The following is a 20,954-nucleotide window of genomic DNA, read 5'->3' on the forward strand; positions in this document are numbered from 1 at the left end:
CAGAGCATCAGAGAGAACCAGATCTTTAGAAAAAGCAGAGTTCTGAACACTCATCTCCTCTCCCTCTTGAGACCCTGCCAAAATTACGGTAACAGAACTTAAAAAGAGAATAAACTGATCCTTATAAAGACAATGGGAGACGAGCAGCAGCAGATTTCAGCACATCGTGCAAGAAGAATGCCAAGAGGTGTAGGATCTCACCATCTCCTCACATTGCAGTGAGGGCTGGAGCCCAGCAGCTGCTCAGCTCACTTTCTCCTGACGGGTTCTGCTTAAAACGAGGCTGCTTTGGGCCAGGCATGGTGGTTCACACCTGTAGTCCTAGCACTATGGGAGGCCGAGGCACGCGGATTGCCTGAGTGGAGGAGTTTGAGATTAGCCTGGGCAACGTGGAGAAACCCCGTCTCTACTAAAATAAAAAAAAAATTAGCGGGGCGTGGTGGCGGGCGCCTGTAATCCCGGCTACGCAGGAGGCTGAGGCAGGAGAATTGCTGGAACCCGGGAGGTGGAGGTTGCAGTGAGCCGAGATCGCGCCACTGCACTCCACCCTGGGCGACAGAGCGAGACTCCATCTCCAAACAAACAAACAAACAAAAGCAAAACAAACAAACAAAAAAAACCAGGCTGCTTTGATGTCAACTCTTGCCGCGATCCTCAAGCCCCTCCTTCACCCCCAAGAAGCCCGCCTGTATCTTCCTGTGCCTGGCAGGAGGTTCGTTTGACTCTGGCTCAGCATGATGGCCAAAGGCGGGCAGGGGCAAAGGGAGGGGTGAGGGCAGGGTGAGGCCCTTCACAGAGAGAGAGACAGACAGACAGGACAAATGATCATTTCAAAGCTTAATGTCTCAGGCAAACTGACAAAACTACTGCATAAAGTCAGTTTTTAAAATTAGGATCTAACTCATCAGGATTTAAATTTATTTTACTCTAATATGTGGTTTTATTGAAATTAATTATATTTGCAAACACATTTATAAATATTTTCTCATGAAAGTCAAATTCTGAGTGTCTCAAATTAACGCATTGATTAGTCTCTCTGTGACTGTAGAAGTGTTTTGTTTTGTTTGTGTTTTTAAAATTGTGGTAAAACAAGCAGAACATGCAATTTGCCATCTTAACCATTTTTCGTGTACAGATCAGTAGTGTTAACCATAAGCACACTGTTGTAAAATAGGTCTCTAGCATTTTCTCATCTTGCAAAACTGCACTCATTAAATGACAAATCCCTGTTCCCCTTCCCCAGCCTCTATTCTACGACCACTCTTGTACTTTGACTATTTTAACATCTCATATAAGTGGAGTCATGCAGTGTTTTTGTCTTTTTGTTACCGGCTTCTTTTACTTTGCATCATGTCTTCAAAGTTTATCCATGTTCTAGCATAGGACAAGATTTCTGTCTTTTTTTGAAGACTGACTAACATTCCATTGTACGGATAGACCACATTTTATTCATTGGAGCACCGATGGGCATTTAGGTAGCTTCCATCTCTTGGCTATTGTGAATAATGCTGCTACGAACATGGTGTACAAATATCTCTGAGATCCTGCTTTAAATTTTTTCGGATATATACTCAGAAGTAGGATGATTACAGAATCATTGCAATAATTCTGTTTAATTTTTTAGGAACCTCCAAACTGTTTTCCATAGCAGCTGCGCTATTTTACGTTCCCAGCAATAGGGCACAAGGGTTCAATTTCTCCACGTCTTTACCAACAATTGTCATTTTGTTTTTGTTTATAGGGCCCATCCTAGTGGGTGTGAGATGATCAAGATTTAAATTTGTAATTTTGACCTTGAGATGATTTATACCTGGTAAGATAAACATGATAGTTAAAAGCCACGTGTGTGTGCACGCACCTGTGTGTGCGCATAAGAAGGAGGAGGAGGGAGAGAGGAGAAACGAGGGAGACTGCAGGTATAAAGTACATATTTTTGCTAATTAGTCCTGAGAATATAACTGGAATTCTTTGGGAATGAAGGATTCAGTGCGACATAGTGGCAGACACCCAGGGAGTGGAGACAGACATTTTTTACTTTGCCATTGACTTGGGTTACTCTGGGGAATCATGTAAATTATCTGAGTCTCAGTCTCTTCCTAGTGAGGATTAAAAGAAATATACACATAAAAGAAGGGGGCCTGGCGTGTATCAAACACTTGATTTTAAAATGCCAGCTAGAATAAATAAAGCAAGACAGCAAGCGGGGTGGGGCTAGATCATTGCCAAGTTCAGCAGGTAGCTGAGTTCTCCACTTTGCAGATGCTGCTGAATGGTTTTCTTTATTCTAAAATACAGATAAAGTTCACTTTACACAGTAGATGAGTTGAGGTACTGTGCTTGTGGGGAATGCTTTGTAATAAAGCAAGTAAAATGTTTTCTGGGAACTCTACATCAAGTAACCCCATGGTGAAGTTAAATGCGATTTTTTAATATAAATAATGTATCTGATTGCTAACTGCACATTTCGATAGTTAGCTACTTTCTTTCTCTCTGTCTTTCTCTTCCACCCTTTCTCCATCTTTTTCTTTCCCATCCCCTTTCAAAAAGGACTTCATATTGCCATATCAAAGACAAGATTAAAAGATACAGCAACCCCATTACTGGGTCTATACCCAAAGGAAAATAAATCATTCTACCAAAAAGACACATGCACTTGTATGTTCATCACTGAGATATTCACAATAGCAAAGACATGGAATCAACCCAGGTACCCATCAATGGTAGATTGGATAAAGGAAATGTGGCACATATACACCATGGAATACTATGCAGCCGTAAAAAGAGTGAGATCATGTCCTTTGCAGCAACATGGATGGCACTGAAGGTCATAATCCTAAGCAAATCAGTGTAGGAACAGAAAACTACATGCTGCATGGTCGCGCTTATAAGTGAGAGCTAAACATTAAGTACACATGGACATAAATATGGGAACAACAGACACTGTGGACTACTAAAGGAAGTAGTTGGGTTAAAAAAACTACCTATCAGGTACTATGCTCACTCCCTGGGTGATGAGATTCATACTTCAAACCTCAGCATTATATAATATTCCCATGTAACAAATCTGCACATGTACTCCTGTATCTAAAATAAAGGTTGAATTAAAAAAAAAAGATTAAAAGATAAATTGGAAGGAAAGGCAAAAAAGTATAGAAGAAAAATGTAAAGTGTGAGCAAATATTAATTCCCCAAACACAAATGTTATGACAAGAGCGTTTATTAAAGGAAGGGTTAAAAAAAACTTTGACCTGAGCATCCTGGTGTCCAGTGCAAAGAGGCAAACATAATTCAATCCATCAAAGCCCAAAAACAGAAAGAAACACACACACACTCACACACACACACACACACACAGCCCAAAAAACTAAAAGCAAGCTGACTGCATAGTTTTGATCAGTGCTGCCTGAAAATTTTTTTTCCTTAAAAGTGTTAACAAAAAAAAAAAGGGCACATCCTCAGTAATATCCCTAAAATAAATATAACACTGAATTTAAAAAAAAAAATCAGTGAAGGCAGCAAACCATAGCCTCGCTAGTGCAGAAAATAGAATATTTTGCCTAAGTTATTGTTGATCCCATCTTGTCCTTGTGAGTTCAAGATCTTGTGTGATTCTCAGAATTGGCTCATAAAAAAACAAAGATAAAGGGGGCCTTATTGAACATTAGGAACCCCATGCTTAACCTCAGAAATCCTACGGAAAATATTTGATTATTTAAATTTGATTACCACCTATAATCCCAGCACTTTGGGAGGCAGAGGCAGGAGGATGGCCTGAGGCCAGGAGTTCAAGACCAGCCTGGACAACGTAGCTAGACTCCATCTCTATTTTTAAAAAATAAGTAAATAAAAAATAAAAATAAATTTGATTACCAAAAACATTAAACTTATGTATGAGAAATACCATAAACAAAGTCAAAAGATAAATGATAAATTGCGAAAAGATTTGCCAACACCTATGGTAAAGAGAAAAATTGTGTCTTCTGAGAAGGCACCCTCCCCCGACTCTAATTTGCAGGTAAGTGTTGACAGTGTGGGGAAGACCCTCTACGCAAGATACAATGCTATAATTTTTGGATCTTATAAAATGTCTGTGAAAGCCTGTCTCCCAGAATCAGCCTTATCTAGAGACAGGGCTCAACTTCCCAGCTGTTGGGACACCCTGGAGCCTATAACATGTCCATGTTCAGGCAGGCCTATGGCCTCTACCTTGGTTCCTGATGCTTTAGTACCAAACTGATGCAATAGTAGTTGGTCATGGCTATGAGGCTGGGGTTGGGTGGACCGGTTCTGGGCACCCCACTTGGGCAATCTCTTCCTAACATAGGTTTTGGCTTCCCGTTTTGACTTATAGATAATACCCTTATATGCTTATTGCCTGCTGGAACTTTCCGAGGATCTCTCACAGGACTTCAGTCTCACCATGTCTAGGATAAGACATGCCAGGCTTTTCCCCTGAAGCCCCTCCTCCTGTTCCCTATCTCCCCTGGAAAGAGTCGCCACCACTCACCTGCTCAAGCCCCAAGCTGGGCGGGACCCACACTTCCTTCTCTTTTGCTTCCCTGCAGGTCTGTTGTGTCACCGGTCTGCTGATTCTGACTCCATTATTTTTCCAGTGTCCCTCAACTTTCCTTTCTTCCTGCTGCTCCTCCCTTGGTTTGGTCACTAGACTCTTTCTGAAACGCAAATCTGATCAGACCACATTGTGAATAGTGCTGTAGAAACATACAAGGGCAGGGTTTTTGTTTTTTTGGTTGGTTGGTTGGTTGGTTGTTTTCTGAGACATCGTCTCGCTCTGTCACCTAGGCTGGAGTACAGTGGCATGATCTTGGCTCACTGCAACCTCCACTTCCTGGGTTCAAGTGATTCTCCTGCCTCAGCCTCCCGAGTAGCTGGGACTACAGGCACTCGCCACCACACCTGGCTAAGTTTTATATTTTTAGTAGAGACAGGGTTTCACCCTATGACCCAGGCTGGTCTCGAACTCCTGACCTCAAATAATCTGCCCGCCTCGGCCTCCCAAAGTGCTGGGATTACAGGCGTGAGCCACCGCACTCAGCCACTTTTAATTTATATTAAACCAGAATGTATTACCATTAATGCATTAATATCTTTCACTACTAAATACTGAAAATAAATTGAAATTATTTCTGTAGAAGATTTGTCCTGGCAATGTTAACTTCACAGCAGACTGACACCACGTGGCTCACATTTCAGACACAATGGAAAAGCAGATCCATGCTGGTGTTAGTGTGCAATCTTGTCCTACACTAAAGAGTCAGGGTCACCTTGGAGTACATTTAATAAAAAAGCAAAGCGCATACAGAGATTTACAAAAATTTTAAAGACAAAAAAAAAAATGGTCTTCTTATGTTGTCCCAACAATAAACTCAAAAGTCTATGACAAATAGAGGTTCTGATGAGTTGTTTATAAATTCTTTAGATTTGGTATAATTATACTGAAAGTGGAGTTCATTTGAAGTTCAAAAAAAAGTGCCAGTGCCTGTTAATCCTCAAATGATGCTTGTTACAGTTTAACATTTCTATTAAGTGCATGCATTGAACTACTCGTTACCCAAGCACAGCAGCTGCTCCTTACCACTTACTGTTAAGGGCTTTAACTGGCCGTCTTCAACTTCTAGTCTTTCTTGACCATTCTCAACAATTCTCTTTGTAGTCTCTTGAAGTCAAATTTAAGTGCAAATATATTACATAAACGAGGTAATGCTATGAAACATTATTAATAGCTAGACATAAATTTGTTTCCAAAATGAAACCTAGGGATTCTGGAGCTGGGAGAAAGAGCCAGAGGCTTGGTAAGCATGGGTCCTGCCATGGGACCTGTGTGAGAATCCCTGTTCCTTGGAAGGGGATTAGGGAGCTGTGAGGGATAAAGGGGAGGTGAAAAAGAAAGGAGAGTGTATTCGTTCATTTTCACACTGCTATAAAGAAATGCTTGAGACTGTGTAATTTCTAAAGGAAAGAGGTTTCATTGACTCACAGTCCCACATGGCTGGGAAGGCCTTAGGAAACGTAGTGATTTTTCTGTCATTAGCCATTTTCGTAGAAGTTGATATCGATTTGAAGTTGCTCATCCCACTACCACCAAATGATGTAGAAGAGAATGAAGTGAGGTCCCCCTGGCCTAGTGACCCAAATGAAGTAAATCCTGTATCAAAAGAAGAAAAATCCATTTCTAAAAGATGGAAATCCACTGAATGTGGAGAAAAACGACCCTGTCCCTCAGCTTCTGCTTCTTCAGGGACCCCTTCGATTTCCAAAAAAGTCCTCAAAAGGGTCTTCAAAGAAGTCAAATGAAAATGGGTCTCTTTCACCAAAAAATTCCCTGAAGACATCATCTGGGTTATGGAATGTGAAGCCAAAATCAAATGGACCATCAAAATGACTTCCACCTCCCCCTCCACCAATTCATCCTTCTTTGCCATATTTGTCATAGATGTCCCGTTTCTTAGCATCTGACAGCACCTCATAACGCCTGTGCTACTTGTTTGAATTTTCTCTCTGCTTCTTCTTTATTCCAAGGATTTTGATCTGGGTGCCACTTCAGAGCCAGTTTCTCATATGCCTTTTTAACATCCTCGGGTGAGGCATGTCTCTACACACCTAGAACTTCCTACTAATCCACCATGTTTTAAGAGATTGTTAGAATAGGTCCAAGGACAGAGGCGGCTGGTGGCGGGATGCAGGGGAGGCCGCATGGCGGCCCGGATCTCCTCCCGCCTCCAGGCACTGTTGTGCTGGCGGCGGCGGCTCCTGGTGCTTTCCTTTCCCTCATTTTTGAAATTTTAATTTTGAAAAAATGAGATGGGGTCTTGCTATATTGCCCAGGCTGATCTCAGACTCCTGGCCTCAAACGATCTTCCCAGCTCGGCATCTCAATCATGCTGGGATTATAGGCATGGGCCACCAAGCCCAGCCAGAAATGCCACTGATTTTTGTATATTGGTTTTGCAACTGTATTCAATTCATTTATCAAATCTAAGATTTTTGGTGGAATCTTTAGATTTTTCTAGACATAAGATCATGTCATCTGCAAACCGGGACAATTTGACTTTCTCTTTTTCAATTTGGATACCTTTGATCTCTTTCTCTTGCCTGATTGCCCTGGCTAGGACTTCCAGTACTATGTTGAATAGGGCTCTCCTACCTCTTTGAAGGCACTGTACTTTGTGGCTTCGAGGCTTTTAATCAGACTGTTCTTTCTGCCCCATTTGTTCCTCTCTCTGTCTTCACTTGACTAAGAATTACCTTCAGGTCACTTCTTTAAGGGAGACCGCCCATCCCGTGGAACTCTGTACTTTGTGCTTCATGCCAAGTTGTTTTGCAGAAGGCGTGTACCACCTCTGCACTCCTACAAGCAACTATTGTCCACTTTTAAATCTCAGCCATTTTGTTAGGCAAGTGATAGTGTCTCATTGTTGCCTTAATATGTATTTTCTTTGAGTCTAGTGAGATTGGACATATTTTTATGTGTTTTCTGTCCATTTGAGCTTTTCTTTTGTGGCTTTCCAACTTCCCTCTTCCATTTATGTTTCTGTTGGTGTGATCATAGCATTAGCATTCACCTAACAGCATGGCTGCCACATACCCACCATTAACATATGTGAGGTGGTTATTAGGGGCTGGATCGTGCCTCCCCAAATTCACCATAGTTGAAGCTCTGAGATTATATTTGGAGACAGGACTTTTAAAGAGGTGATTAAGTTAGAAGGAAGTGGTTAGCCTGGTCCTTAATCCAATCTGATTGATGTCCTCACAAGAAGAGATTAGGACGCTCAGAAAGAGACACCACAGATGCACACGAACTGAGGCCACGTGAGGACACGGCCAGAAAGCTCCTTCTCTGCAAGCCAAGGGAAGAGGCTGCAGAAGAAACCAAATCCACTGATACCTATATCTTGGACTTCTTCTATTTTATTTATTTATTTATTTTGAGACAGAGTCTCACTCTGTGGCCCAGGCTGGAGTGAAGTGGCGCAATCTCAGCTCACTGCAGCCTCTGCCTCCGGGGTTCAAGCAATTTTTCTGCCTCAGCCTGGCAAGTAGCTGGGATTACACGTGCCCACCATCACACCCTACAAATTTTTTTTTTTTTTTTTTGAGACAGGTCTCGCTCTGTGGCCCAGGCTGGAGTGCAGTGGCGTGATCTCAGCTCACTGCAACCTGCCTCTCCAGGGTTCAAGCAATTCTCCTGCCTCAGCCTCCTGAGTAGCTGGGACTACAGGCATGTGCCACCATGCCCAGCTAATTTTTTTGTATTTTTAGTAAAGACGGAGTTTCACCATGTTGGCCAGGCTGGTCTCGAACTCCTGACCTCGAGGGATCCACCCCACCTTGGCCTCCTGAAGTGTTGGGATTACAGGTGTGAGCCACTACACCCGGCTGTAAGTTTTGTAATTTTAGTAAAGACAGGGTTTCGCCATTCTGGCCAGGCTGATCTTGAACTCTTTGTTTCAAGTGATCTACCGCCTCAACCTCCCAAGGTGCTAGGATTACAGGTGTGAGCCACCACCCCCAGCCATGGACTTCTAGCCTCTTGAACTTTGAGATGTTAAATTTCCATGGTTGAAGCCGTCCAGTCTGTGTGGTACCTTGTTATGGTATCCTTAGCAAACACAGCAGTGTTCCAGGCACTGGGGTTTCAGCACCAAAGAAGATAGAAACAGTCCCTGCTCTGATGGATTAGAGCAGGAGGCAAAAAATAAGATCCATATAAACCTCTGCATCTTATTATATTTATGTCGAATTAGAAATGCCTGTTTATAGTAAGACACAAATAAGATAGAAGGAAATAAATAATAGTAGTGATAGGGTAGGAATAAAATAAATAGGGTGGGGTCATGGAGTGTGATGGGGGCTTGCTAGGGAGGTCTGGAAGGCGAAAAAGGTCTCTCCAGGGGGGTAAGACCTAAACTTGTGCTGAGGTGTGAAGACAGGAAGAAGCCAGCCATGCAGAGGTAGACGGGCAGGTATGCAGCACAGAGGCCCTGAGGTAGCCACTGTGGTTCCAGGAGTTCAGAGCTTGTAGCTGCATCGCTGTGACGTCAGCCTCAGTCTTCACATAGCCTTTTCCTCTGTGTGTCTGGTCTCCCTCTGCTTCTCTCTTATAAGGACACTTGTGGTGGCATTTGGGGCCCTCCCAGATAATCCAGGACAAGCACCTCATCTCAAAATCCTTACCCTAATCACACCTGCAGAGGCCCTTTTTCCTTATTAGGTAGTATGAGGTTTGTGCAAAAGTCATTGAGGTTTTGGCCATTGAAAGTAATGACAAAAACCGCAATGACTTTTGCATCACGTTAATATTTACACATTCCAGGGATTAGGCCCTGATATCTTTGGGTGGCCATTAGTCGGTCTATGATCACGTGGCTGAGGATAGGAAGAAGGTGGGCTCTGATGGAAACATGAATGTCAGGGAGAAGCAAAGATGGGGTAAAGAAGCAGCAGGATCACACCAGGGCGGACCATAATAATCTTAGAGATTTTGATCTCTAAGAGCAATGGGACACAATGACAGGTATGGCAGGGGAGGGAGCGAACCAATTTCTGTTTTACAGCTGTGTGGAGGGAAGTGGAATATCCAGTCTCTAAAGGACATTTATGTTCTTTTTTTCGAGACAGTCTCGCTCTGTTGCCCAGGCTGGAGTTCAGTGGCGTGATCTCGGCTCATGGCAACCTCCACTTCCCAGGTTCAAGGGATTCTCTTGCCTCAGCCTCCCAAGTAACTGGGACTACAGGCATTTGCCACCATGCCCGGCTATTTATTTATTTATTTATTTATTTTTAGTAGAGATGAGGTTTCGCCACATTGGCTAGGCTGCTCTTGAACTCTTGGCCTCAAGTGATCCGCCCACCTCGGCCTCCCAAAGTGCTTGGGTAACAGGCGTGAGCTGCTGCACCCGGCCATGAGCTGCTGCGCCCGGCCCTTCTATAGGATATTTCTTCATGTCGGTTTGTGGTCTCTGCAAGCCGCAGATGTGGAGGGCAGAGAAGATGGGCGACCCCGTGAGAGGCCAAGGCATGCCCTCTGCTGGTCAGCATGACCACTCTTCGTAACCTTCCAGGTGTGGTCCTCTCAGAAAGTGAGAGGCACAGGTGGGAAGCAGTGAGCCCGGTGGTCCGGAGCCAGGACCTTGGAGCCAGTCTGCTTGGGAGAAATCCTGGTTCTGACACTTAGTCACACAGGCTTAGGCAAGTCGCCTAATCTCCTGCACCTGATTTCTTCTTCTTCGGTAAATAATATCAGCAGTTGCACTTCTGGCTACCCCCAAAGAAGTGAAAGCAGGGGCTGGAAGGGATGCTTGCCCACCCACGTTCACAGCAGCACCATTCAGAATAGCCAAAAGGTGGAAGCAATTCAAGTGCCCATCGAAGGACGAATGGATGAACAATGGGGGCTGAATGTACAAGGGAATATTACCTAGCTTTAAAAAGAAACGAAATTTGGACACATGCTACTTACAACATGGATGACACTTGAGCACATTATGCTGAGTGAAACAAACCAGACACAAAAAGACAAGTACTGTGTGATTTCACTTCTATGAGGTACCTAGGGGAGTCAAGTTCATAGAGACAGAGTGTAGATGGAGTTGCCAGAGGCCGGGGAAGGGGAGGGGGGAATTATTGCTTAATGGGCATAGCGTTATGGTTTTGCAAGATGACACCGTTCTGGAGGTGGATGGTGGTGATTATTGCACAACGATTTGTGTGCATTTAATTGGCACTGGACTGTATACTTACAAATGGTTAAGATGGCAAATGTAATGTAGATTTTACCACAATAAAAAAGGAGGGGGATGATAATAGCATCTGTTTATTGTGAGGATTAACTGAGCTGATATGTGTAGAGTATGCTTCTGGGCAAAAATTCTACCTTTTGCCCAGAAGCACCAGGTGCTCAGTGAACGTCAGTTATGATGGTTCTCTAAACACATTCACCTTAGTGAGATGCACGCTTATTTTATTTCTATGTTTTTTTTTTTTGAGACAGGGTCTTACTCTGTCGCTCAGGCTGGAGTGCAGTCGTGTGATCACCGCTCACCATAGCCTCGACCTCCTGGGCTCAGGTGACTTCCCACCTCAACCTCCCGAGCAGCTGGGACTACAAGCATGTGCCACTACACCCCGCCAATTTTGTTGTGTTTTTTTGTAGAGGTGGGATTTCGCCATGTTTCCCAAGCTGGTCTTGGATTCCTGGTCTCAAGTGATCCTCCTGCCTTGGCCTCCCAGAGTGGTGGGATTATAGGGGTGAGCCACCATGCTGGGCTCATTTTATAAGCAATTGTCCTTAAGAGTCCACCATCTGGGCTTGTCCCCACATGATCCCTCTTGTGACCCCCCAGTAGCCACGATAGTTGCTTCTGAGGCGTCTCTCATTCTCCCCTGAAAATGGGCCGAATCAGTTAACTTTCACTTAAGAGTTTTTAACCTTAGTTATAAATTAATCCGTGTTGTCGACAAAAGTTGAGCCAAGACTCAGCTGACAATAGTCAGAAGTACCTCAAGTGCTTAGGTATTATTTGGTCTGAGGACGGTTGGGTAATCCAGGTCTCCCATCAGGGAGCAAACTCCAGCCAGCCCTGAGAGGCAGGAGGTGCTTGGACTGAACTTGGGGCTGGGTGCCAGTGCCAGGCACCCTGGGTCTGGGCAGCACCCTTTTCCTGGCTTTCTGATCTGGTGACGACCCCAGTGCTGTTATTTATTTATTTATTTATTTTGAGATAGAGTCTTGCTCTTTTAGCCCAGGCTGGAGTGCAATGGTAAGATCTCAGCTCATTGCAACTTCCACCTGCCAGCTCAAACGATCCTCCTTACCTCAGTGTCCTGAGTAGCTGGGACTACAGTTGTGTGTAATCATGCTCAGCTAATTTTTGTATTTTTTGTAGAGATGGAGTTTTGCCATATTGCCCAGGCTGGTTTCGAACTCCTGGACTCAAGTGATCCACCCACCTCTGCCTCTCAAAGTGCTGGGATTACATGCAGGTGTGAGCCACTGCACCCAGTCAGGCAGCGTTTTATTAAATTTTCACTAGGTCCTTGTAGTTGGAAGCTTAGGGGTCACAGTTGGGCCAGGAGGGTTTGGCTAGTTTCGGCCTTTATAGCCATCTTTGAATTACACTATTAGTAGATCAGCCTGGTCTCTAAAAGGAAAAAGACCACATTCATTATTGGAGTTTGACCATTCCCTTTATAATGTAGCTTTTAAGTGAGGTACATCATAAAGGATCTACTGGCTGGGCGCAGTGGCTCACACCTGTAATCCCAGCACTTTGGGAGGCCGAGAAGGGCAGATCACTTGCCGCCAGAAGTTTGAGACCAGCCTGGGCAACATGGTGAAACCCCGTCTCTACTAAACATATAAAAATTAGCTGGGCATGGTGGTATATGCCTGTAAACCCAGCTACTCAGGAGGCTGAGGCAGGAGAATCACTTGAACCCGGGAGGCGGCGGTTTCAGTGAGCCGAGATCACTGCACTGCATTCCAGCCTGAGTGACAGAGCAAGACTCTGTTTAAAAAAAAAATAGCAAAAACCGAAAAACAAAAATCAGGTGGAGTCTACTGAATTGCGTGAGTCAGGTAATTCATTGACCGGGGCTGGTCAAAAAGATGGATTTCTCCTCACTGTGAAAGCTCTCAGCTGCCCTACAACACTTTGGAAATAAACCAGGCAAAACACTGCTCAGTGTACTGCACTCCAGGCACAAACAGAAAGCTGCTCTTTCTCTGCTTCCCTGCCCCACAATCAGACTCTTGTAACTCTCCTTTCTTCTTTTTCTAAAATGAATCTGGGAGTTTCCTTTAGCCCCTGTTTTGTGGTCGCCTCCCATACATGTTTCATCCGTCGGTGGCATTTTCTTTTATTTATTGAAAGCACGGCGTCTTAGATCAAGTGTTTAGGAACAGACCCTGAGACAAACATGAATGTGGTTTATTGAACGAGCATTGTGCAGGAAAAGCTGTACTGGAGAGAGGTAAGCGGACAGATACGAGGAAGGGCTGGGCCCAGCAAAGATGAGGTTTCAAGTAAAGCTTATGTTTGGCTTAATCCACCGGGGATGGCTCTGGAACATAAGCCACACCACAAAGCTGTGATGTCATACCTTGAGGCGAGGGCCTTGCCTCCTAGTCTCAGTCAGTCCTGGCTGTGGGGAGCAAGATGACTCCACTCAGTGCAAGGCCATCCTGGGCAAGGGGCAGCCCCTCACTGCAGTGGCCTGGCCCCGGGGCCCTCGGTCCGGCACAGCTCCTCTTTTGCACAGTGCTGTCTGCTCGCCTGGTGTCTTTCATGCTATTTCCCAACAACTTCCCTCCTCTACCTCCCCCTCTGCATTGCACAGTGCAGCGAGGTTGCCAATTCCATAGGTGTAGCGGCTGTGGGTGAAGGGGCAGGCGGGACAGGGGAGGCAGCCATCTAACTGTTGTCCTGACTCATGCAGGCCTGGCCTGGTGTTCAGAACACGAATGTGAAAAATCAGACCAGGAAGATCACGGGCAGATCACGGGAGGGAGCTCAGGAAGCATCTGGTTTGCAGGTAGGAAGTGACAGACCCCACGGATGCCATGCACACAGGCACACAGTGGAGTGGGGATGAAATCAGAGTGGGAGTTGCAGGTCTCCCGAGCCCGGGACCGGGGCTGTTTCCCCAACTGTCTGCTGCCTCTGCTGCCTCCTGAGATCATCTCCTTCTGGTGTCTGCCCGCTGGAACTTATTTTTAGTTTTCATGTTTTCGAGTCAGGGTTTTAATCTGTCACCTGGGCTGGAGTGTAGTGTTGTGATCACGGCTCACTGCAGCCTCAACCTCTCGGGCCCAAGTGATCCTCCTACCTTTGCTTCTTCCCAAACAACCTGGACTACAGATGCATGCCACCAAGCCTAATTTATTTTTTTATTTTTCAATTTTTAGTAGAAATTTAAAAATCCCCCAGTGTGGCTGATTGGCTGACAGCCACACTGAAGCTTCTTTCCTGCCTCTGCTCACTCAGCAATCCTCATTCCTCAAATACCTCTTCTTCCTGTTGTCCAAATGTCCCCTGTACTTCAAGGCCCATAGGTCACATCCTCCAAGAAATCTTCCCGGTCCACACTTATCCTTCTTTTAAATCAGGGATGCACACCCTGGTTATATGTTACAATCACCTAGGAAGCTTTAAAAAATAAGATTAGGTGTTAGGGAGAGGGGACCAGACCAGCTGAATCCGACTCTCTGAAGACAGGACCTGGGCATTTGTAGTTTTTAAAGCTCCCAGGTCATTCTAGCATAGCCAGGATTAAGAACTACCGTTCTAAGCAAATATTTCAAATATGTCTTGCTTCCACACCCATGGCTATGTTTTGTTGGTTGGTTTGTTTTTGTTTTTGAGAAAGAGTCACTCTGTCACCCAGGCTGGAGTGCAGTGGCGTGATCTCAGCTGACTGCAACCTCCACCTCCCAAGTTCAAGAGATTCTTCTGCGTCAGCCTCCCACATAGCTGGGACTACAGGTGTGTGTCACCACACCTGGCTAATTTTCTTATTTTTAGTGAAGAATGGGTTTCACTGTGTTGGCCGGGCTGCCCTTGAAATCCTGACTGCAAGTGATCTGCCCACCTCGACCTCCCAAAGTGCTGGGATTATAGGAATGAGCCACCACGCCTGGCCACCCTTGGCTGTTATTTAAGACATGCAAGGGAAACATTAACTTCCATGTTAAAATATTCCCTTTCTTTTTTTTATCCTGTACAGAGCATAGCACAGCAGCTTGTACCTGAGACTTCGACAAATATCTGGTGAATAGATTGGCTTGCAGAGCACATTCTGCCTATAGAGATGAGTTAGCAAGGTGAGTCAGTCAGTCACTGTAGATTTCAAAGGGTGAGAAGCCTAGCCAGAGGTTATAACATAGCATGATATCCTTCTGAAAATGGAATTCTTCACTCACAGTGCATTTTAGGAGCCGCTGCTCCGTGTGAGCCACTCTGCTAGGTCCCAGCATGCATGATATTATTCTACACAAAGAATAATATCAGAGCTCACAGCCTATGCAGGAAGCAAGCAATTAGTTATGGCATGTGTACTGCAACCCAGGTAAGTACACAGTGTCATGGATGCTTCCAGAAGGAAGTCATAGTCTGACCAGGAAATTTGGGAATACTTCTCATAGGAAGCAACAATCTACCTAGAAAGATCTAGAAAGATGAACAGTATCAGTGTATTGATTAGAAATGTGTTCAGCAGCAAGTCACAGAACACATGACTAGTAAGGTTTAAACAAATAGAAGGTTATTTTCTCATATAATAAGCCCAGAGGTAGGCACTAAAGGTGGTACATTGGCTCACTGGTGTGGGGACTAAGGTTTCTAGAATTCTCTTATCCTCTGAGTCATGGCTGCAGATTGGCTGCAGCAGCTCCAGGCATCGTGTCCACATTGAAAGGAGAAAGACAGGGGGAGGCCAGCTATGATATCCCCTTTTATCAGGAAAGCAGGAACCTTCCTGTGGATTTCCTCTTACATCCTACTAGCCAGAACTGGGTCATGTGGCTATCCTTAGCAGCAAGGGAGCTGGGAAAGACAGGATTTCACTTTTCCAGCTTCTTCTATATGGGAGGGCAGGTAGGTGAAGGGGGCTAGACTGAATCCTGTGTGAGCCAACTAACAGGCAGAACATTTTGTGCAGAACTGCATTTGCAAAAACATGGAACTGTGAAAATGTGTGGAATATTTACAGTCTATTTATTTATTTATTTAGAGACAGAGTCTTGCTTTGTCACCCAGGGTAGAGTGCAATGGCACGATCTCAGCTCACTGTAACCTCCGCTTCCTGAGTTCAAGCAATTCTCTTGCCTCAGCATCCCCAGTAGCTAGGATTACAGGTGCCTGCCACCATGCCTGGCTAATTTTTGTACTTTTAGTAGAGACAGAGTTTCACCATGTGGGCCAAGATGATCTCAAACTCCTGACCTCAAGTGATCCACCTGCCTCCGCCTCCCAAAGTGCTGGGATTACAGGTGTGAGCCACCACTCTCAGCTACAATCAAAAAAATTAATATAATCAAAGTACAGGGCATGTGGCAGAGGAGTGAGGGCAGACAAGACAGAGAGAAGTGGATATGAGACTCTTTAGACCCTTAAGTGACATGTTGAAGAGCTTGGAATTTTCTTATAGAATGTAGGTAATCAATAGAGAGATTGCATCCGAGGAATGATAAAAATCTGTTTGGGAAACAGAGGTGGTGTGGAGGATGGGTCAAGAAAAGGCAGATGATTACGTCAATCCAGGCCAGATATCAGGAGAGCCTACTCTAAGATTGCTTTTAGCATAGCTACTGGGGAAAGAGTCGGGCAGGAGAGTCCAGAGGCCATGCATGTGATGGAAACAGCTGCCCAAACTGCATCTTCAGGTAAATACGGCAGACTACAGTTGCCCCTTCGTAAAGGCCTCTCGGGCATGTTTCCTGGAAGGAAGAGGTGGGAGATGTCGCCACACTTAGCACATCCGTGAAGTGTTGCATTAATCTCCTGGGGCTGCTGCAACAAAGTACCACAAAGCAGATGGAAACGACACGCATTTTTCCCCCCACGGTTCTGGAAGATGGAAGGCCAGGATCGGGTGTCAGGAGGGTTGTTTTTTTCTGGGAGTTCTGAGAGAATCTGAGGGGAATTCCATGGCTTTCTCCCAGCTTCTGGTAGTTGCTGGCAACCCCTGGTGTTCCTGGGCCTGTAGACATGTCACCCTCATCTCCGCCTCTGTCTTCATGTGGCATCCTCCCCGGTGTGTGTCTGTGCTCCCCAACCCCCTTGTCTTATGAGGCCCACTCTAATTCAGTACGACCTCATCTTTACATAATCAAATCTGCTAAGATCCTATTTCCAAATAAGGCCATGTTCACAGATCACAGATACCTGGGGTTAGGACTTGGACATATCTTCTGGGGGGACCCGATTCAACTCACAACAGGTGTTTGAAGGCAGCTCTAGTTAAGAGTGTCAGAGAACCTCTGGCTTAAAGGAGGAACAAGGAGTCTCCTTGCAAAGTCTGAAGTAGAGTGGAGTGACTTTACTGTCCCCAGTAGAGAGCATCCTTCTCAGCAAGGATCTCACTGTGAGGTGGCTACGATTACCCTCTGGCCACCCTGGTTGCATCTGGCTTACAGAAGACAATCCCAGAAGAAACAGTCTCCCCCAAAGTCCACAGCAACCCTTCTACTAGGAGTCTATACTCCTGCTTACACAAGGCCCATGCTCACGCCTCACCCCACTGCTGTGTCCAGGGCTTTGCGGTATCCTGATGGGCCAGCGTGGGTCACAGGCCCACCCTTTGAGCCATGGGCCCACCAGGTCCAAATCATAAAAACTGAACAGGATGATCACGGGTTGTGGAGATGAGTCTGCCAAAGTGATGCTAGGCAGTGCTTTCTTTTTTATTTTTAAAATATTTTATGTATGTACGTATGTATGTATGCATGTACGTATGCATTTGAGACAATCTCCCTCTGTCGCCCAGGCTGGAGTGCAGTGGCAAAATCTCAGCTCACTACAACCTCTGCCTCCTGGGTTCAAGCAATTCTCTTGCCTCAGTCCCCTGAGCTGTGATTACAGGCATGTGCCACCATGCCCGGGTAATTTTTGTATTTCTGTTAGAGACGAGGATTCACCATGTTGGCCAGGCTAGTCTCCCGACCTCAAGTGATCCGCCTGCCCCAGCCTGCCAAAGTGCTGGGATTACAGGCGTGATCCACCATGTGTAGCCAGCAGTGCTCCTTCTTTACCTCTGCCCAAATGAGGGCAAGGAGACAAAACGTGACTGGAAGCATCAGCCTCTTCCCGGCCGTCCTGATTGCATGGGCCGCTTGTCCACTGGACAGGTACTGCTCCTTCGGGGCCCGCTTGTGTGGTTTGGACAGATGCCCAACTGTCAGGCACACTCTGTTCTGTTCAGGGAGCTGGCATTTGCTCCAGTTTCCTCACCTGCCCACAGGACAGGTGTGTGTCTGTGCGCCCCAACCCCTTTGTCTTATGAGGCCCACTCTGATCCAATAGGACCTCATCTTTACATAATCAGATCTGCTAAGACCCTGTTTCCAAATAAGGCCATGTTCACAGATATATGAATGGTAAGAGCCAGTGGGCCAGGCTGCCCATGTGAGGGACCCAGGCTCCGCACCTTGAATTTCTCTACTGTTCTGGCCTCCGGGGCCATGACATTGAGGACGGCTGGCTACTGGGCCTTGCTCCTTGCACCATTTTCTCTGGGACTCCCTGATACATGTGAGGTTCTTCTTTCTCAGGCCTCCTTAAGGTGCAGGGACCCCCGCCGCCCCATTGCCTAGTACTCCAAACTGGCCTAGGTCTACCTCTCCCAGTCCAAATGTCCTGAGGTCCATAACTGGATTATGACTTCATAAACACCCTTCCCCCACCCTGACCACCACCACTCCCAGCATCTGAACAGGAAGACTGCCCGTGTCCTTCCAATCCACTTCCCTTCCCTGTTGTTCATCCTCACATTTCCCTAACCATAGGCCAGCAGAGCTAGAAAAAACCCTAGGACAACTAGTCCAGGCCCCTCTCCATAGCGACGGCGAGATGTTCATTTTAACCTTTAGTTCACATGGTGCAGCCGCTACAGAAAACAGTATGCGAGTTCCTCAAAAAATGAAATGTATGATCCAGCAGTTTCACTTCTGGGTTTCTGGGTATATTCCCCAAAAAACTGAAAGCAGAAACTTGAATAGCTGTTTGTACACCCATGCTTATAGCAGCATTAGACACAATAGCCAAAAGGTAGAGCAACCCGTGTGTATATCAACAGATGCATGTAGAAACAAATGTGTATATATACAATGGGTTATTATTCAGCTATTAAAAAGGAATGAGGCCAGGCTTGGGTAACCTGTAACCCCAGTACTTTGGGAGGCCAAGGCAGGCAGATAGCCTGAAGTCAGGAGTTCAAGACCGGCCTGGCCAACTTGGTGAAACCCCGTCTCTACAAAAATACAAAAATTAGCCAGTCATGATGGTGGATGCCTGTAATTCCAGCTACTTGGGAGACTGAGGCAGAAGAATTGTTTGAACCTCGGAGGTGGAGGTTGCAGTGAGCCGAGATCGCATCATTGCACTCCAGCCTGGTTGACAGAGTGAGACTCGGTCTCAAAAAAAGAAAAAAGAAAAAAGGGGATGAAAATCAGATACATGCTACAACATGGATGAACCTTGAAGACATCATACTAAGTAATATAAGCCAGTCACGAAAGGATAAGCGGTATATGATTCCACTTATATGAGGTACCTAAAGTAGTCTAATTCAGAGACAAAAATTATAATAGTGATTACCAGAGGTTGGAGGGAAAGAGAAGGGGTTATTGTTTAATTGATATAGAATTTGGGAAGATGAAAAAGTCCTGGAGATGGACAGTGGTGATGGTTGTACAATAATGTGGATGTACTTTGCCACTGAACGGCACACTTAAAATGGTTAACATGGTAAATTTTATGTTATGTATAGTTTACAACAATAAACTAGTAAATACACAGGTCCTGTTTATTCTTTTCTTTTCTTTTTTTTTTTTTTTTGAGACAGAGTCTCACTCTGTTGCCCAGGCTGGAGTGAAGTGGCACAATCTCAGCTCACTGCAACCTCTGCCTCTCAGGTTCAACAGATTCTTTTGCCTCAGCCTTCTGAGTAGCTGGGATTACAGGTGCCTGACACCACACCCGGCTAAGTTTTGCGTTTTTAGTGGAGATGGGGTTACCCCATGTTGCCCAGGCTGGTCTTAAACTCCTGACGTCAAGTGATCCGCCCACCTCGGCCTCCCAAAGTGCTGGGATTATAGGCATGAGCCACCACGCCTGGCCATCAATTTCTTTACTCAAGTCTTCTACGTCACTTTTTGCTTCTGAGATGTGACCAAGATAGGAGTTAACCTTTCTAAAACCAATGTAGTATTTGCAATTTCCCCTTTTTGGGGAGACAGTTTTTACTTTAGGACCTAAGGGCTTGTGACTGTTATTTCTCCCTTTTAAAAAATGAGTGTAAAACCTCTGTTTCGTTCATAATTTGCCCCTTGACTTTCACTTTGTATAATGTTAGGTTTATCACCTCTGCTGTCTTTTCTGGTTTGTATTTCATTCATTCCTTCCTTCTGAAAATAACATAGTGCTCCTACTATGTGCCAGGCCTGTTCCAGGTACTGAGAATATAGCAGCAAACACAGCAGACCAGAGCTCTATCCTGGTGGAACTCACATTCAAGTTCGGGAGATAGAAAACCAAAATACATAGGAAAAATAAACTGTTTTATATTATCTGCATGTTGGACCCTTTGTAAGTCAAAGGCCCTCGCAGATCCTCGAGCAGGTGGGGAGCAGCAGAATATCACGGACGCGCGTTAGACACTTGGGAACCTACCCTGGACCAAGTGAATTCGCATCTGTGTTGTAGCAAGGTCCTCAGGTGATTCACAAACGCATTCAAGTTTGACTGCGGCAAGGGCTAAGGAAAAAAAACAAAAACAAAAAAAACTAGGCAGTGAAGGGACCGAGGAGGGACTGTGAATTGCAGGGGGTGGGGGTGCTGTGATTTTAAAACCAGTTGCCAGGGAACAGGGAAGGCCTGGTTTGGAAGGAGGCCCTTCTGTAAGATCTGAAGGGGTTCGGGAAGCGAAGCTCTGCAGGTATCTGCGAGAAGCCACAGCAGCAAATGCGAAAACCCTCGGGCTTTGAGGCAGGGGCCTGCTGTTCAGAGAGACAGGGGCAGAGCCAGCTAGGGGCAGCGTGGTCCCGAGTGCAGCCTGCTCATTTTAACTTCGTCTGTGCTCTGTGTTTGGGGTGTGTCCTGCGGCGCCATCCCTGAACCCCTGAGCGCTGGAACGTGCGCGGCCCTGCAGGGCAGCCAGGCTGGGGAATGCACCGAGCTGCGCGCTTCCAGCGCTGTCGGTTTGGGGTTTCTGCC

At 45.7% G+C, this 20,954-nt stretch overlaps 1 long non-coding RNA gene and 1 pseudogene across 2 annotated transcripts; one reads left to right on the forward strand and one right to left on the reverse strand.

The window, feature by feature from the left end:
• Positions 1–1,734: 1,734 nt before the first annotated feature.
• On the forward strand, positions 1,735–20,312 carry LOC117093703. Of its 2 annotated transcripts, XR_004441212.1 has the most exons (4): positions 12,548–12,996; positions 13,462–13,557; positions 14,749–14,792; positions 20,181–20,312. It is a non-coding gene; the product is annotated as an uncharacterized LOC117093703 (long non-coding RNA). The 2 variants fall into 2 exon arrangements; XR_004441213.1 differs by lacking the exons at positions 12,548–12,996; positions 13,462–13,557 and adding an exon at positions 1,735–1,813.
• Positions 5,872–6,646, reverse strand: LOC117093693 (annotated as a pseudogene).
• Positions 20,313–20,954: the final 642 nt, after the last annotated feature.

This window comes from Trachypithecus francoisi, unplaced genomic scaffold (assembly GCF_009764315.1).
Source record: "Trachypithecus francoisi isolate TF-2019V2 unplaced genomic scaffold, Tfra_2.0 Contig01440, whole genome shotgun sequence".
NCBI classification, from domain to species: domain Eukaryota; kingdom Metazoa; phylum Chordata; class Mammalia; order Primates; family Cercopithecidae; genus Trachypithecus; species Trachypithecus francoisi.